The sequence below is a fragment of the Syngnathus scovelli genome, unplaced genomic scaffold (genome assembly GCF_024217435.2).
Source record: "Syngnathus scovelli strain Florida unplaced genomic scaffold, RoL_Ssco_1.2 HiC_scaffold_23, whole genome shotgun sequence".
NCBI lineage: Eukaryota > Metazoa > Chordata > Actinopteri > Syngnathiformes > Syngnathidae > Syngnathus > Syngnathus scovelli.
Window position 1 is genome coordinate 3,758,615 of NW_026061323.1, and position 19,135 is coordinate 3,777,749.

Here is a 19,135-nt window from a genome sequence, read left to right on the forward strand (position 1 = left end):
TCTTTTTTGGAAATAAAATTGGTTTTAGCCTCAATGAATGTGTTCCAATTACGATTTGATATTGTGAATTATGATTTTGAATATTTTATTGTTTTGTTTTTTGTTTTGTTTTTTATTTTTGTTTTTTATTTTTTTGTTTCTCATTTTTCTTACTACAGGTATGTGGATTATTCAGGTAAGTTTTTACGTATATATTTTTTTGATTTTTGTCTTTTCTAATTTTTTAGGTGGGCGTGGTCCGGGGACCAGAGGCGTGGTACCAATTTGAGGTAAGTATCCAAGGTAGGTATCTAAGGTAGGTATCTAAGGTAAGTGAGTCCGAATTGATTTTAATAAATTTGTCCTAATTGTGTTAATTGAGCCTGCTTTGAACACTCTGGACTCTGAAACCAGTGATCCCAGCTCAAGTCTCGGTTGGACCTCAAACCTTTGGTCACATACGGTCTGTCATGTAACATGGGAGTAGAGATGGTGCAAATGGTAGAATATGGATTGTTCACAGGAATAAATTGGCAGAGCTGAAATTCCAAATTTGTCCAAAAGATGGCGCCAGACCAAAACGTGAGACCAAAAGAGGAGCCAATAAGCTAAACATGGTAAAATAGAAATAAAAGAGTAGCACGGTGTCAGAGTGTGAGTCACGCATGGAAGCACAAATGTGATTTTTATTTTTGATTTCTTTGCTTGGCTAAAAAAGTATTCTGTAACCGCTTCAAGCAATATTATTTGTCAATTCGATCAAGAGACCCGTCACTATGAGAATAGTGGCGTGACATAAATTGTTTGGAGAAGCACAAATGTGATTTTTATTTTTGATTTCTTTGCTTGGCTAAAAATGTATTCTGTAACCGCTTTAAGCAATATTATTTGTCAATTCGATCAAGAGACCCGCCACTATGAGAATAGTGGCGTGACATAAATTGTTTAGAAAAGTAGGTCAAGGGTTTGGATTTTTATTTCAGAGTTAATTGAAGCGTAACTTTAAAAAGTTATTTTCATGTAACAGAAAGAGAAGAAAAGGGGAAGTGAAAGGTTTTACCACTAGCTGTGCATTTGGTGGAAAGTACTGCGTGGTCAGGGCGGAAACAGCTGCTGAAGGCCACAGATAACCAAGCGTGGGGAAACTGGCCAGTTCCCTCTATGGGCGTGGGAAAACTGCCCAGTTCCCTCTATAGGCGTGAGAAAGCTGGCCAGTCCCTTCTATAGGCGTGGGAAAACTGGGCAGTCTTACCCTATAGGGAAAGTACAGGAGAAAAGAAAGGGGAGGGGGGGGACGGAGAGGTCTATAAAAGGTCCTGCAGGAGCAGCTTCAGGGCTTTTTCCCCCCAAAAGAGCGCTCATACGTGAAGAGGCCCGGAGGAGTTTCAAGTTTTTTTTTCCAAAAGTCCCAAAGATCTTTGTGTGAGACGCAGGATCGCTGGACTGAAATTAACTTGGATTTACTCCCAAAAATTGGACTGGACAACTTTATAGGAGAAATAGGTGAAGATGACCGTTTTTATGTATTTTAGCGAGAGGGGGGAATAGTCATCGGGCCGCCGGCTTCCTCGTGGCCAGCCTGTTTCTCTAATTTGGATTTTAGAAGCAAGATCGAACTGATCACTCGACTTTGCTTCCACCAAAAATAGCACGCAGCTGGTATTTACCTCTTCCCTTTTTTATGAACTGTGTTTTGCAATCGAATTGTTCTGGGATTGAATGATTTTATTAACACGTTCACTGATACAGTGAGTGAAATTGTTCAGTTTCTGGAGTAATTGAGATTTGTAATTCTATTCCATGTTTCTACAATAAATGTGTTTTGTATATTACTTACTTCGTTATGCGCGGATTTGTACTGAATATGCAACCGAAGGCTCAGGCCCGCTTCCCCTTTTTGACGGGCCGCGTAAAAAGGAACTCCGAACAAGTTAGAGACTTAAATAACTTCCGTAGTTATCTGAGCCACGAGTGAATTTCGATCCGTTCGAAAGTTGTTTCGTCTGAATAAATTAAAGGAAGTGTTTAAATCAGGGGCGGCTCGGTGGCGCACTGGGTAGCACGTCCGCCTCACAGTTAGGAGGGTGCGGGTTCGATTCCACCTCCGGCCCTCCCTGTGTGGAGTTTGCATGTTCTCCCCGGGCCCGCGTGGGTTTTCTCCGGGCACTCCAGTTTCCTCCCACATTCCAAAAACATGCTTGGTAGGCCGATTGAAGACTCCAAATTGTCCCTAGGTGTGAGTGTGAGTGTGAGTGCGATTGGTTGTCTGTCTCTGTGTGCCCTGCGATTGGCTGGCAACCAGTTCAGGGTGTCCCCCGCCTACTGCCCGATGACGGCTGGGATAGGCTCCAGCACGCCCGCGACCCCCGTGGGGACTAAGCGGTTCAGAAAATGGATGGATGGATGGATGTTTAAATCAGATTATTGGTTTTGTGTAGAACGGAAAGTTATTTAACTATTTGAAAGGCTCAGGCCCGCTTCCCCTTTTTTGACGGGCCGCGTAAAAAGTAACTCCGAGCAAGTTAGAGGATTAAATAACTTTCGTAAATATTTAACGGAAGAGTGGATTTCGTTAAAAGTAAATTCGGTTGAAAATTCATTTTTTTTTTAAATAACATAACGACGACGGTTAAAATAAATCATTGGAGTTGGTGGAGGATAAAAGTATTTTAACTGTCCGTCGGGCGCGGCCCAGTTCCTAAATTTGTCGGGCCGCGTCAAAAGTTAAATGGGACACGATCAGAAAATAGACTTGCCTTCCAAATTAATTATTGGGTAAATCTAAATAGAGCACGACATTTTTATTCGGTTTAAGAAAGTCGCTATTTTTTTTTAAAGCAATCAAGTGGGGTGAAGAACTCCGACGGTTAAGTGCTAGATCTACGTATAGGAAGTTAGAATTAATGATATAAAGTGCATTAATTTTCTTCTTAAATGCTATTATTGTCACACTTTTATTAATTCGATTCTCTTTCGAATGAAAAAGTTGGTCGGTTCGCTGCATGAGCGACCAAGTGGTACGGACCCATATCAACATTTACTTCGGCAAAACTAGTGCTTGGGTGCGCTATACAAACAAATCCCTGAGGTCTTAACAAAGACATCTAAAAAATATCCGTAACAAAATAAGAACTTCAAACACTAGCGGGGAGCCATCAATACGATACGGTCACTTCGAAGTCTTGCCTCGAATTGAGTTACTCGGCTCGAGCTTCGGGTGACTTGAGAGGGATTGGCGTCGTACAGAAATTAGATTGATTCCGGTGGAGTTTGTTAGAGATTTGCTCACTCCAACTTATTTTGCAAGAACCACACGGGAGACAAGCAAGTTCTTTTAGACACCTGCTGGTGGAGAGATCACTCGCTACAGGAATGAAATCTAAAAGTCTCCTTCCTGCAAGAGCATATTTATTAGGAGGAACAGAGTGGGGGTGAGAGTGGACAGGTTTGGTGTACCCCCGGCCTTTGATAAGATCAGAGCAGGGGGTGTTTTACACTGTTGTGGGAAACAGAACAACTTTGATTGCTTCCCCAGCAGCTGGTCAATCAAGCAGAGGAAGCAACCACTTCATCTTACTCTGCATTGTGAGGGCAAGACAAGATTGATTTAATCATTATAGTTTACATTCCAACATAATCCTACGATAAAGATAACCTGGAAAACCCTAACATCTCCCTCCTGTTTTATCATATGATTATGTCACCCCAAACAACAAAGACAAGTAAGAAAAAACATATATATATATGTATAATGAAGAAAGAAGAATAGACTTAGACTTAGACTTAGACTTAGACTTAGACTCAACTTTATTAATCCCTTGGGATTACTCCTTCAGGGAAATTCAGGCCCCAGCAGTATCCATACCACAGAGCGGGTATACAAAAGACACACAGATGGCATGAGCGCAACTCAATAGGCCCTCATAAGGCTGCCATACAACGGCGCCACAAAGAAAGCCAGAAAGTGCGAAAGATAAAAGCCATCAAAGCAAGGCAAAGCAAAGCAAAGCAAAAAGACAAAAGAAAAAAGTAACAGTGCCCAACCTGCACTCCTCAGTATCAGAAAACACCCCAAAACACACAAAATAGCCTCCACGGGGTCCACAGACAGGTGTAAGGGTAGTCCAGTTAAACGGCACCCAATGGACCGTGGTCGTGAATCGGTGAAAACATCACAAAGCAGGCAAACGTGTGAGCAGCGTCCTGGGCACCCAGTCGGGGCACGTGCAGATGGTCACCACGGGGCTAGCACGGCGAAGGTCGCTGGTTCTGACGAGCACGAGGGAGCACAGGGGTCGCGGCTGCAAGGCAAGGGACCTGGTCAGCATCAGCCGGATAAGCAGGAAGCCGTCGTAGAGGTACGCCGGTCTCGACCGATGTGCGCAGCCATCCCGGTCCCAGGGAAAAAAAAAAAAGAAAATCACATCCAGAGCGATACCGAGGTGCGGTAGAAGGCACCAGCATCGCCGAATGGACAAAAAGACAGAAAGAAAAAGGAGAAAAGAAGGAAATAAAGAGAAAAAGAGAGAACACTGCTGGGAGGCTGCCACTCACGTCGGCGCCATACCAAAAAAAAAAAAAAAAAAAAAAAAAAAAAAAATAGTAAAAATAAAAACAACAAACAATGATAGCAACACTTTCCAGTGAAGATGAGGCATTACCTCAATACCCCAGATCAAACTTATTGTGTAAGCGAAAAACCTGCTGGCCAGATGTTATTAGCAGGAAAATTCTTACACGGCCCCTGTGCCACAGGCGACCAGAATGCTATCAATAAAAAATAAAAATAAAAACACAGAAACAGTACATCATTGTATCCATCACTTGCGAAGCATTTTCGATGGTTAAATCATCAAGTTTCTGTAAAACATGCCCAACAGAGCAGCATCTACGCAATCCACGTGTCATTATCGTCATCACATCCGTCATCTCTAAGAAGTTGTATATGAACTTGGGCTACAGTAGAGGACACAAACTTCGACACAGCAGACTTCAAACATGGGATAACGCAGGTCGTAAACGAGCACAACACCACCAGCACAACAAGCACAGAAGACAGCAATTTCAACAGCAGTTGCCACCAGTTGCCAGAGAATAGCCATGAAAAGAAATCAAACTGATGTGGGACCTTGTCTTTAGACATGGCCTGCTGTAAGTTCTTCAGCGAATTCATGGCGTCGTTTATGTGGGTGTCATTTTCTCCTGGTATGTATGTGCAACAGGAAGTCCCAATGATGTGGCACACACCACCTTGTGCTGCCGTCAACAAGTCCAGAACCATCCTGTTTTGCAAGACCTTCAGTCTAATAGCCTGAATCTCTCTATTTTGTCCATCGTTGACTTGCAGCGAGAGATTCACAAAGGATTGAAAACGATAGTTCAGTGTCTCGATGAAGAGCGATAGTTTCCCAACCCCAATCTGAGGGAAGAGCGCAAGGACAACTTTGTCTCTGGCAGACCACACTTTATGGTCCTCTGGAACGTTCGCACCCCAGACAGGGTCATGAGGGTCAAAGATTGCAACTGCTCTGCGTCGACGTCCAGATGAGTTGTGTGCTCCTGTCAGCAGATGATGTCGTATCCTGTAGGTGTGGTCTGTCACCCACACTGGTGCACACACTCCTGTCCAGTTGGCGGGCAGCATCGGATAAACCTTGCGACCACAAAGCCACCAGCCATTCTGTATGAAGTATGTTCCGTTCGATGGTGTAGCCATGTTGGTTGGAGAGCCCTCACCACCTGAAATGGCTCTCTTATCTTGACACTCATCGGTGATGTCCAAAGCTCCCATCCAGTTTCCTCCTGGAGGGCAGTCGTCGTTAATGCAGACGTGGGTCTTGTTACCTTGGATGTAACATGTGTAATTCACTCCAGCTGGTCTCTCTGTGTAGGCCACTTGTGGTATTGTCCGTCCTTTAACAGTCACATTGAGATTTGTCCAGAACAGCTGATCACAGGCACCGTCAGCAAGTCCAGGGCGGTAAGGGTCGGCATCTTTGACTGTGACGGCACGGTGCTGATATCCAACTCCTCCCATGGATGCCATACATTTTGCTTCAGTGACATTCATTGCTCTGGCCTCCAAGCGAACTTGCGTGGAGGAAGGGGGGAGTTTCGAACACACATAGCACGCCTCCCGTGTGTGAGCTCTCACAGTGAACCTGACATACCGGTACCAAGTGTTGGTTTCGTATGGGTTTCTGGGGTCCCATGACCAGTCTTCAAAGTTCTCATCATGTGACCATCGTTTACCACGGGCAACATTGTCATTTGGTCTGTTCAGATGAGTCAATAGACCATAGCACGCTCCAACCACAACGCAGCAGAGGATCCATCTGGCATATGGAGCCCCGTTGCTACTAGGATGGCAGAGACACCGGGACATCCCCTCGCCTAGCGGAGTGGGGATCGATGAATTCTTCACCAACATTGAGACGCCTCACCCTAAACGATGGGGCCCCTTTGTAGTCAGCCTTCCCCACCACTCCGAATTAGGGGTCCAGCACTCTCTGCAACTTGCAGTGGCTGTGGTGAATCCAGCTGGGCCGTTGAGAAATTTTTACCGCCGTGGGAGTAGCAAGCAAAACTTGGAACGGTCCCTCCCACCGCGGGCTGGCCCAGTTCTTTCTTTTGATGACCTTGATGTAGACCCAGTCTCCTGGATTGATGGGGTTGTCGACCTGTGAGGAGGAAAGATCAGGCGGCAGTAAATTTGTCTTTGACACAGTTTGAGCGTCCTGATCATATAATCTGCCAAGGACTGCTCTTCATCTGTTGTTTGCAACTCTCGTAGTTCTTATCGTTCTTATGTTCCTGTTAGCCTGCAATTGTCCAAATCAAAAATGTTTTCTTTTGACTGTCTTTCTTTTGAACCTCTAAATCTCTCGTGTTGCTAACCTATCTACACCAGAATAAAAAAAATTACCACAGTATAACACCAAATGTATTCGAAAATTCATTGTCATAAAGTGTTGTATTATTACTATCTTCCACTATCTGTCCTACTCACTCCCTCCTTTTGAGGCTTGGCAACGCCCATACCTCACACCTTGACAATCTTTTTGGGAGAATGCGTTCTTTACTACATACGATTCCATCATCATTTAATTTGACTTTCTGTCCAAAACGCTTCTCAATTTCCCAGTTCACACATCTTCTACATGTGTTACTGGTTCTCCAGTTTTTTTTTCTGTAGTTAATTATCAATCCAAAAGCTACGTGTTTCTTTCTAACATTCAACCTGCTCAAAATCACTCTTTCATCAAAGTCGCTCTACTAATTTTCCATAGTAGTCGCCAACGACTTCAACCATTCAACCTGTAATTTCTTTTCATTCAGTCTATCATTCATCAATGTTCATTTGCATCTCACACACAGTCTCCAAAAAGGAGTCTTTCTATCACATTGGTCCCAATTCATCCAAGCTCACCACACAACATTCATATATCATTTTCAACTCAGGTTTCCTGGTAGAACAATCCACCAATTCAAAAAAAAATTAACTAAAACAAACAATTGGCAAATTAATCTGAATTTTTTCTTTGTTTTTAAATTTGAAGAACTCAATCTCTCAGATTTAGCTTGCATTTAGAATTTTGTATAATCAACCAATCAATTATTCCTATTAAATGTAGCATTGCAAAATCTTAAATTCACAATTTAGCTTCTTCCAATTCCTGAAAGCATGTTCTGTCATTTTTATTTTCTTCGAATTTCTCATGTGGGCTCGACACTTAACATGCACTAGTGTGGATTAGTTTCTGCTTGCAAACAGATTTCTCTCTTTTTCCTCTCATTTTTATCTTTCAAAATAATTTCTGTTCTGCGGTGCAAATTGGATAGACCACAGTCTAGCAAATTTTTTTTTATACTAAAACTGTAGCCAATGTTCATCATTTTAACATATACACACACACATGCAGAGCTCTCGCACGCAAAAGGTAGTTCCCAGCACCAATGATTCGTCACAGGCTGGCCATTTCCTGTGGTCGATCATGAGCTGGTCCCTCCCATGCACACGAGGACAGCACATTCTTATTTTATTTATTTATCTTCTAGAAGCAAGTTGCATTTCTTTACCACTTGATTTCCCAACTTCCTTTCTACTCCATACTTTTTCTTCCACTTCGGCATATATTGCATACAATTAAGAAATCTACTCGCCATGTACTTCTCATCTCCGTCAAGAGGTAGAGATTTACCGTTTTTATTTCCCATCTTAATTCTAGTAATTTTAGGTTTTACAATCTCTTTGTCTCAAAAAATATTATTATTATTATTATTACTATTATTACTTATTTATTTCTTTGAGGATCCTCAATGCAGGTTTAAATTGACCTTTCAACAAATTACTAGCCTGTATTATTGCCGTGGATCAATGCTAGAACTGCTATTTAGTCAATTTATCCTACCAGCCACACTCTCAATTACACAAACTCCAGCGCTTTGTATTTTTCTCATGGCTCGGACAAACCAAAGCCGTATCTCATAGCTCGGACAAACCAAAGCCGAATCTCATAGCTCGGACAAACCAAAGCCGAATCTCATAGCTCGGACAAACCAAAGCCGAATCTTATAGCTCGGACAAACCAAAGCCGTATCTCATAGCTCGGACAAACCAAAGCCGTATCTCATAGCTCGGACAAACCAAAGCCGAATCTCACGTGCACCTGTGTTTTTTTTTTTTTTTTATACGCGTTTCACAACAACACAATCACACAACTTCAGGCCTTTAACTTACTTGTCCCCTGGTTCGTTGCACTGCCGGGTCCCGTCAATCCACCTCTGTCAGACGAAGGCAGACCTAAGATGCTGGCCCAGCGAACAATTTCCTTCCCAGGTCTTTCTTTACCAGGTCCGGCTAATGGACGCTGGCCCGTCGACGGTGTACAGCGCGTCGTCCTCCGTCAGCCAGATGATGGGTATGAGGGATCCCGGGTTTCGGCACCAAAACGTTAGAGATTTGCTCACTCCAACTTATTTTGCAAGAACCACACGGGAGACAAGCAAGTTCTTTTAGACACCTGCAGGTGGAGAGATCACTCGCTACAGGAATGAAATCTAAAAGTCTCCTTCCTGCAAGGGCATATTTATTAGGAGGAACAGAGTGGGGGTGAGAGTGGACAGGTTTGGTGTACCCCCGGCCTCTGATAAGATCAGAGCAGGGGGTGTTTTACACTGTTGTGGGAAACAGAACAACTTTGATTGCTTCCCCTGCAGCTGGTCAATCAAGCAGAGGAAGCAACCACTTCATCTTACTCTGCATTGTGAGGGCAAGACAAGATTGATTTAATCATTATAGTTTACATTCCAACATAATCCTACGATAAAGATAACCTGGAAAACCCTAACAGAGTTAATTTAACTCGGGTGGTTAGATTACGGACGAATCTCCGAACCCGGCTAAAACAAACCCGTTACCGGGAAGCCGGGGGCACCTTAATGCAAGAGGTGCGTTTGACAGGTCATATGCAAAAGTTTCATTCATATGTAAAATAAATTTCAAGATTTTCCTTTATAAATCATTGGCTGTTCAGATCAGCAATATCAGTTAAACATATCATATAGCGGACAGAGACAAAGATAATTGAAAAGTGAAATGAAGTTCATGGGAGTTACAGATTTGTCAAGAAGAATGGTCCAATATACCTTCAACCAGAATCCACACTCTCATTGGAAGCTTTAGGAAGTATCTCGAGCAGTGGTTCTTAACCTTGTTGGCGGTACCAAACCCCACCAGTTTCATATCAAAGTCAAAGTCAAAGTCAGCTTTATTGTCAATTTCTCCACATGCCAAAGACACACAAAGAAACCGAAATTTCGTTCCCCCCTATCCCACGGTGACAAGACATGGCCCACAACAGACAAACAAGTGAACAAGTATAACAAAAGCGTGCTGAATAAATAATGAATAAATAACAACAAATAAATAAATAAAAAAGAGGAGCAAAAAAAAAAAAAAAAAGGAGCAAGTGCGCGTACAGCAGACATTCCAGAAAATAGCGCAACAGTGCCGCACGCTACGCAGAAGGGGGTAGCGAGTTCAGGGCCCTAACAGCCTGGAGTAAGAAGCTGTTGGCGAGTCTGGTGGTGCGGGAGCGCAGGCAGAACGTCAAACAAAGAGTGAGCCGGGTGACTCACATCTCTCGCAATCGAGGTTGCCTTGCGGGTGAGATGGGAGGTGTAAATGTCCTTCAGGGAGGGGAGCGAAGCACCAATAATCTTACCAGCCGTATTCACTATGCGCTGCAGGGCCTTCAAGTTCTGTTCAGTGCAGTTACCACCCCAGATAGCGATGCAACTGGTGAGGACGCTCTTAATGGTGCCACGGTAGAATGTAGACACGACTGCCTGAGGAGCACATGCACGCCTGAGCAAGTACAGGCGGCGCTGAGGTTTCTTTTCCAGTGACGAGGTGTTTGCGGACCAGGAGAGGTCCTCACTGATGTGCACCCCCAGGAACTTGGTGCAGCTCACCCTCTCCACCACAGCACCGTCGATGATCAGCGGCAGGCAGCGCTGAGCTTTCTTTTCCAGTGACGAGGTGTTTGCGGACCAGGAGAGGTCCTCACTGAACATGCCTGGAAGTCGATGCCGGTGCTTGGGGCCGTGTGGCGGTGAACTATTTATGTTATAGTTATTTGATATATTTGTCATTTACAAAACTTGTTCAGAAAAAAAATATATTATTCAGTGGTAATGTTGGACGTTTTCAATAAATACAAATTCATACAGTTTTAGGGTTCTCAGGTTAAAAGAGGCAATGCATGATAGGCATGTTTTTGCCGATATATTATTTTTACTTTATTTTTTATGGTTTGTTATGGTTGCTGCCATCACCACTAGATGGCGACGAAGACAAAGGAGGTGAACAAAGGCGTGGGGGTAGGGGCAATGAAGGGTAGAAAAAGAAGCAAAGCATGGTGATAGTGTCTCTTAATCTATGTTTTACTTAATTTATAATGCTTTGGTTTTGTAATGACCAAAGGTACTTTTTAAACAGTTCTACGAATCCTGTTTCATCCACTGAGTGTGTATGTGTGCCACACGTTTTTAGCAATTAAGCCCGTGACTGAAGATGGCGTGTGCGGTAAAGACGTCGGCCCGGCAACTTGTACAGTTCATACCTACCTGGAAGGGGAGACACCATGATCAAGAAGGTGGTTCACCCAAAGTGAGGCTCAGCCATTGCACTCTGGTTGTGCTGACCTCTGCAAATTCCCCTACTGTGGGAATCTCAACTGCATTATTTCTGGTAGTGGGGGACTGTGTTCGCGCTCTCCTCTGGTCTTTCTGATGAAAACAAAAATTAAGCGCAGTAGTACGCACATGGAGTTGAAGTCTGCGATGCTGTGACACACTGAACGCTTTTGATTATGTAATTAACTGTACTCTGGAACTGTGTGTCAGGGTTTTCCAGATTATCTTTATCGTATGATTATGTTGGAATGCAGCCTGTAATAAATAACGTAACTAGATTAGCTTTATGCTTATGTTGGAATGCAACCTGTGATAAATAACCTAGCTTGTCCCATCCTACACAAAGTCGTAAAACACCCTTTGCTATGTTTTGACTAGTGGTCAAGGGCTTTCTCTATTCAGTCCACTCTTACCCCCACCCTGTTTCTCTTAATAAAAATGCTCTTGCAGGAGCCGTGAGTCAGACCTCCATTCGAACATCGCTGTACGCACAGCGACAAATGGACTCTCCACCTGCAGGTGTCTAAAAGGACTTACTCGTCTCCCGTGTGGTTCTTGCAAAATAAGTTGGAGTGAGCGAATCTCTAACACTGTGCATTTGCTCGCTAAACTGTATTCACCAAATTAGTAAATGCAAAATAATATGTAATTACCACGTTCCTGACTCGTCATATGATATGAACGTGTCAAAACCTTTTTGTCGGCTGTAGGTCTGTCTTTTTAAGAATTCGCCGGATTGTTTTTCCTCATACATCACAAGTATGGATTTCTAGAGAACAACTTTTACTTTCTAAAGTAAAATGACAGAAATATTTTCAAATGTCAAATATCAAACGCCACCAACGCAGTGGAGGTGAATTACACTCCAAACCATGCCAGCAACGTCAAAAGCCTCAATTATTTGCGACACAAGCGAGACATAGAGCATTTCTGAAGTTTGAAAAACCATTTGAGAAATTACGATCGTATTTTGTTTCCTGATTTGTGTTGAATAAAGTTATGAAATTACAAATTTTCAAATAAAACACAGGGATGGGATCATTTCCCGTTCTCTCAGACCAAAAGTACACGTACCAAGACATACAACTGTTTTTACCTTCAATAATCAAAATAGACGCCCAATATAATTGAAAGAACGAGCGCCGTCAGTGTTCGATCAGATACCTACAATCCTGTGCGCCAACAATGTTTAAAGTAAGTGAGACATTAATGAACACAAAATACTCGTTTAAACATTCTATTTTGCTTGAGTCCTTGTAAGTATAGTAAATCCATCAACTTCTATTGTTTGTATGTTGCTGCAATTTGAGTGCGAGACCGCCTGTGAATTTAGTGAGACCAGCAGTGGGATGGCCCGTTTTGACTCAGATTTTCAGATACTCGTTCCTCTTCAGATCGAATAAATCTTTCGCCTTTTACTAAAGATTTCTGTGGAGAGGAACAATAAGAGTATATCATTTCCGTGGAGAGGAACAATAAGAGTATATCTCAATTTGTTGATGCTCTGTGAAAGCAGAGCGTTCTTTCTCTTTTTGCAACGGATAGCCGCCTATATCATACTCCGTGCAACAATCATACGTTCGCATAATTCATACCGGCACATATGTGAACATGTTCACATAAACAGAGAAATTATGCCGAGAATTATGGAGACAGCTTCCTGGACCTAGTCTACTCGGCGCAAAAGGGAGCTTTCAAAGCCACCCCCCTCCCCCATCTGGGGCTTTCTGACCATCTCACCGTTTTGCTTTTGCCCGCATACAGACAATTGGTAAAGGCATCCAGGCCGGTTCGGAGGCGGGTTCGGGTGTGGCCTGAGGGTGCCTCCAATGCACTTCGTGACTGCTTCGACACCACTGACTGGGACTTGTTTAAGCAGGCAGCCACCTACAACGATTGGACGGACATAGAGGAGTATACTGACTCTGTTACCTCTTACATCACGAAGTGCATCGATGATGTGACTTGCTCGAAATCCGTTGTCACTCGCGCGAACTGGAAGCCGTGGCTGACGGGGGCTGTCCTCAGACTGTTGAGGGCCAGGGACAAGGCTTTCAGAGCGGGGGACGAGGCTGGCTTGAGGACAGCGAGGGCCGACCTGTCCCGAGGCATCAAAGAAGCGAAGAAGGCGTTCTCGTGCAAGGTCTCCACCCACTTCAAGGACAGCAAGGACACACGTAGCCTTTGGCGGGGCATTCAGACCATCACGGACTACAAGCCCGCGCCGAGGAGCTGTGAGGGCGACGTCCGTCTGCTGAACGATCTGAACCGCTTCTTTGCTCGCTTCGACGCCCAGAACAGCACTTGCCCGCTGAAGACCACTCCCCCCCCACACAAGCAGCCTCTGCGCCTCTCTGCCGACAGTGTGAGGAGGGCGCTTGCCGCTATTGATACCCGTAAGGCGGCGGGCCCTGACAACATCCCGGGTCGAGCGCTGAAGGACTGCGCTGGGGAGCTGTCGGGTGTCTTCACGGACATCTTTCACGTTTCCCTGCAGCAGCCCATCGTCCCTTCGTGTTTCAAGGCTGCCACCATCGTTCCTGTGCCGAAGAAACCTGCACCGTCCTGCTTCAATGACTACCGCCCCGTGGCACTGACGCCCATCATCATGAAGTGCTTTGAGCGGCTTGTCATGGAGCACATCAAGTCCGTTCTTCCCCCCACCATTGACCCTTTCCAGTTTGCGTACCGTGCCAAGCGGTCCTCTGAGGATGCCATCTGCTCTGCTCTCCACTCGGCCCTCACCCACCTGGAGAGAAAGGACTCATATGTGAGGTTGCTGTTTGTGGACTTCAGCTCTGCCTTCAACACCATTGTGCCGCAGCGACTCATCTGCAAACTCGACGAGCTGGGCCTCAGTACCTCCCTCTGCAACTGCTACTGGACTTCCTCTGTCAGAGGCCTCAGGTGGTGCGTGTTGGCGACAAAATCTCCGCCAGCATCACGCTGAGCACGGGGGCCCCCCAGGGCTGCGTGCTCAGTCCATTGCTCTTCACCCTGCTGACGCATGACTGCACTGCGACCTACAGCGACAACCGCATAGTGAAGTTTGCTGACGACACGACTCTGGTGGGTCTCATCACGAAGGGCGACGAGACTCGGTACAGGTCGGAAGTTGACCTTCTGACCACGTGGTGCAGGGACAACAACCTCCTGCTGAACGTCAATAAGACCAAGTAAATCATTGTTGACTTCCGGAAGGGTCACACAACACACCTGCCGCTGATCATCGAGGGTGCTGTGGTGGAGAGGGTGAGCTGCACCAAATTCCTGGGGGTGCACATCAGTGAGGACCTCTCCTGGTCCGCAAACACCTCGTCACTGGAAAAGAAAGCTCAGCGCCGCCTGTACTTCCTGCGGAAGCTCAGGCGTGCATGTGCTCCTCAGGCAGTCGTGTCTACATTCTACCGTGGCACCATTGAGAGCGTCCTCACCAGTTTCATCGCTGTCTGGGGTGGTAACTGCACTGAACAGAACTTGAAGGCCCTGCAGCGCATAGTGAATACGGCTGGTAAGATTATTGGTGCTTCGCTCCCCTCCCTGAAGGACATTTACACCTCCCATCTCACCCGCAAGGCAACCTCGATTGCGAGAGATGTGAGTCACCCGGCTCACTCTTTGTTTGACGTTCTGCCTGCGCTCCCGCACCACCAGACTCGCCAACAGCTTCTTTCTCCAGGCTGTTAGGGCCCTGAACTCGCGGCACTGTTGCGCTATTTTCTGGAATGTCTGCTGTACGCGCACTTGCTCCTTTTTTTTTTTTGCTCCTCTTATTTATTTATTTATTTGTTGTCATTTATTCATTATTTATTCAGCACGCTTTTGTTATACTTGTTCACTTGTTTGTCTGTTGTGGGCCATGTCTTGTCACCGTGGGATAGGGGGGAACGAAATTTCGGTTTCTTTGTGTGTCTTTGGCATGTGGAGAAATTGACAATAAAGCTGACTTTGACTTTGACTTTGATATGAAACTGGTGGGGTTTGGTACCGCCAACAAGGTTAAGAACCACTGCTCGAGATACTTCCTAAAGCTTCCAATGAGAGTGTGGATTCTGGTTGAAGGTATATTGGACCATTCTTCTTGACAAATCTGTAACTCCCATGAACTTCATTTCACTTTTCAATTATCTTTGTCTCTGTCCGCTATATGATATGTTTAACTGATATTGCTGATCTGAACAGCCAATGATTTATAAAGGAAAATCTTGAAATTTATTTTACATACGAATGAAACTTTTGCATATGACCGTATGTGACCAAAGGTTTGAGGTCCAACCGAGACTTGAGCTGGGATCACTGGTTTCAGAGTCCAGAGTGTTCAAAGCAGGCTCAATTAACACAATTAGGACAAATTTATTAAAATCAATTCGGACTCACTTACCTACCTTAGATACCTACCTTGGATACTTACCTCAAATTGGTACCACGCCTCTGGTCCCCGGACCACGCCCACCTAAAAAATTAGAAAAGACAAAAATCAAAAAAATATATACGTAAATACTTACCTGAATAATCCATATACCTGTAGTAAGAAAAATGAGAAACAAAAAATTAAAAAACAAAAATAAAAAACAAAACAAAAAACAAAACAATAAAATATTCAAAATCATAATTCACAATATCAAATCGTAATTGGAACACATTCATTGAGGCTAAAACCAATTTTATTTCCAAAAAAGAAAAAGTCAGAAACAAAAACTAAAATTTGAAATTAGAAACTCTAACCAAACAGAGACTATAAAAGGATGCGCAGCGCAAAAGACGCTCAGTGCGTGGAGAGAGAACAAAGAGAAAACAACTCAGCAGCAATTACAAACAGTAGATTTCAGCATCAATTTTATTTTTTGTTTGTTTGTGTGCCAGACCTGAGGAAGGCCCTAGCGGCCGAAACGTTGTCAAGGCACGCATACATTATATATTGGCCAAACAAAATCTAACAAAAGAAATTTTATTAAAAACTACTTCATTAAAAACAACCATATTAAAAACAATTTTGTTTGATAAAAACAAGTTTATTACATATATAACAAAGGCGAATTCCAGCCATGTAGCAAGGTTGGACCACGGTCCACTATGGCCGACGCCGCCGCTTTGCTCGTCAGAACCCTGGGCTGGACGCTGGGAGGTGTTCCGGACGGATGGACCGTGCTTTTGCCCCTGCTTCCAACAGGAAGGGGGGCTCCTACTGCAATCAGAACCCTGGGCTGGACGCTGGGAGGTGTGCCGGACGGATGGACCGTGCTTTTGCCCCTGCTTCCAACAGGAAGGGGGGCTCCTACTGCAATCCTGACCCTACCCCCAACCCTAAACCTAAACCTAACCCTAACCCCAACCCTAACCCCAACCCTTACCCCAATCCCAGTCCCTTTTTACGTCCCACCAGGAACAGAACTTCCAACAAGTAGGACAATTAACATAATTAGGACAAATTGGTTTTACTTTATTCAGACCCACTTACATCTAATACCTACCTGGATACTTACCTCCAATTGGAACCACGCGTCTGGTCCCCGGACCACGCCCACCTGAAAAAAGCAGAAAAAAAATTGACAAAACGGAATAAAACAAAAATATAAACAAAAGTCACCAAATGTTCTCAATAATATAATTACAAATTTGCAAAAACCCAATATATAATCCACCTACCTATGTACTACTTACCTGTAGTTTGGACCGCAATCCGAGATCCTAGACCACGTCTATTTGAAAAACAAAAAACATCAAAAAACATGAAAAAAAACAATTAAAAACATTAAAAAACAAAATTAGTATGTTTACATTATTCTACAATACCAATTCCAAGTTGACCAAATTATAATTATTTTGTTCAAACCTAATATGAAGGCTAGTTTAATTATGAAAATTAATTGAAAAATGAAAATATAAGCTAAAACACGTTACATTTCTAAAACGAAATTTCGAAAAACAAAAAAGATTTAAAACTTCAACCGAGCTGAGGGTATAAAAGGAATCCGCAAGGCAAAGGGCCTTTAGTGCGAATTTGGACTGCAAGCAAGACACATTGTTGCACCTTACAAAACAAAAATAGTTTTTCATATAATACCTGATGTCAGGTGTGCCAGACCTGATGAAGGCTTTAGATAGCCGAAACGTTGTCAGGGCACACATTGCATATTGGCCAGAATAAATCAAAAAAGAAACTTTATTTAAAAAAAAAAATAACTTTATTAAATATATGACAAAGGCAAATTCTGGATCCACAGCCATGGATCAGGGTTGGACGACGGTCCACTATGGCCGACGCCACCGCGTTGCCCGCCGGAACCGTGAGCTGGGGGCTGATTGGAATCCCGGATGGATGGACCGTGCTTTTGCCTTTCCCTCCTCTAGGAGGGGGGGCTCCCACCGTAACCCTAACCCTAACCCTAACCCTAACCTGACCCCATTTCCCGATAAGACAAAAACGTCAACCTGCAAGTTAAAATTTGAAAATAAACGAGTCAAAATTTGAACGTAAACACAAATTTGAACAATAATTGCAAATAAGCACTATTTGAGACCAAAAGCAGTTAAAAGTAAATACTTACCTCAAATAAAACCACAATACTCACCCAAAACAAAAAAATGTGCATACCTATCAAATTTGAATGTAAACAATTGCAAATAAGCATTATTTGGGACAAAAAAGCAAAAAAAGCAGTTAAAAGTAAATACTTACCTTAATTAAAACCATAATACTTACCCAAAACAAAAATATACTTACCTATTACGGAGATCACAAATCCACGCCCAATCGGTGCCTGCAAGAAAACAAGTTACTATGCTAAAGAAACAAGCGCAAATCGCTGGCTCCGCCCACTTGGAGGAGTGTATATAAGCACCGTTCGGAGCAGGAGCTCTCAGTCTCGATGCGGCCGTGGAGGAGGAAGCAGCTCCCCATGTGATGAAACTAAACTAAATTTAGATGCAATTCCTGTGTGCCAGACCTGAAGAAGGCACAAAAGATGCCGAAACGTTGTCGATGGCCACACAGATGAACAAAATTTAGCGCAAAATGACGCTGGTACAAAACCAATTGGAAACAAATAGTAATTTACCCACGCTCTACCCAGATAGGAGAGCGCATGGATGCCGCACAGACCAAGATGCTCTCGCTCCACCCAGATAGGGGAGTCGATGAATTAGGTGCGAGGTACGAATATTTAGTTGAACGCAAGCGCAGCTGTCAATCTTACATGCCAAATCGAGACTCACTTATTAATTATATAACAAAGGCGACCGGATAGGTAAAGTGCAATCAAAAACAAACATACAATAAGCACAAACACGTGTTCAAGGTCAAAAACGATCTTTATTAAGCCCTAATTGTCAGGAATGAGTTGAGCCAGGGCGACCAAATGCAGCTTGAACCAGGATTTATTGCAGGGAAAAGGAGTTGGAAGGGAGGCAGGTGGGGAACGAACGACACAGACGGGAGGAAGACTCACGGCCAGCAAAACAGACAGACTGACCGACATGAAGTCCCCTTGGACAAGATTAAAATTCTGACCGTGAGCCTTCAGACAGACCGAGGGAAAACCAGATGACACGAACAGGAACACTGGGCACGAACAGGAATGGACACAACAGTAGACACCGACCGGGAGAGACACACGGGCAGGGCTTAAATACACAGGGTAACAAGAGGAAGCAGGTGACAGACATTACGGTAACGAAAGGGGTGTGGCTGAGCGAAGTGGCACGGGCGTGACAGTACCCCCCCCACAAGGGACGGCTCCCGACGTCCCAAAAAAGAAAAAAAATCCAAGACTGTCCAACATGGGCCGGGAGGAAATGGGGAGGTGGCCGCACGTCACACACCGCCGAAGGCCGACTGGGTGACGGCCGCTGGATCCACGCCGCCGGAACTGGTGGCGGCCGCAGCATCCGCGCCGTCGGGACTGGATCGGGGGGCGGCCGTGTGTCATGCGCCGTTGAAGCCGACTGGGTGACGGCC

General features: G+C 44.4%; 1 long non-coding RNA gene, 1 other non-coding gene and 1 pseudogene across 2 annotated transcripts; 2 read left to right on the forward strand and 1 right to left on the reverse strand.

Moving 5' to 3' along the window:
- Window positions 1-11,101: 11,101 nt before the first annotated feature.
- On the forward strand, window positions 11,102-11,265 carry LOC125992671 (U1 spliceosomal RNA). Its single transcript, XR_007489732.1, has one exon. It is a non-coding gene; the product is annotated as a U1 spliceosomal RNA (small nuclear RNA).
- Window positions 11,266-12,554: 1,289 nt separating this feature from the next.
- On the forward strand, window positions 12,555-12,698 carry LOC125992681 (U5 spliceosomal RNA; annotated as a pseudogene).
- A 2,666-nt stretch (window positions 12,699-15,364) lies between these two features.
- Window positions 15,365-16,922, reverse strand: LOC137839867 (uncharacterized). Its single transcript, XR_011086277.1, has 2 exons — window positions 16,840-16,922; window positions 15,365-16,703 (listed from the first exon to the last, which is right to left on the reverse strand). It is a non-coding gene; the product is annotated as an uncharacterized lncRNA (long non-coding RNA).
- Window positions 16,923-19,135: the final 2,213 nt, after the last annotated feature.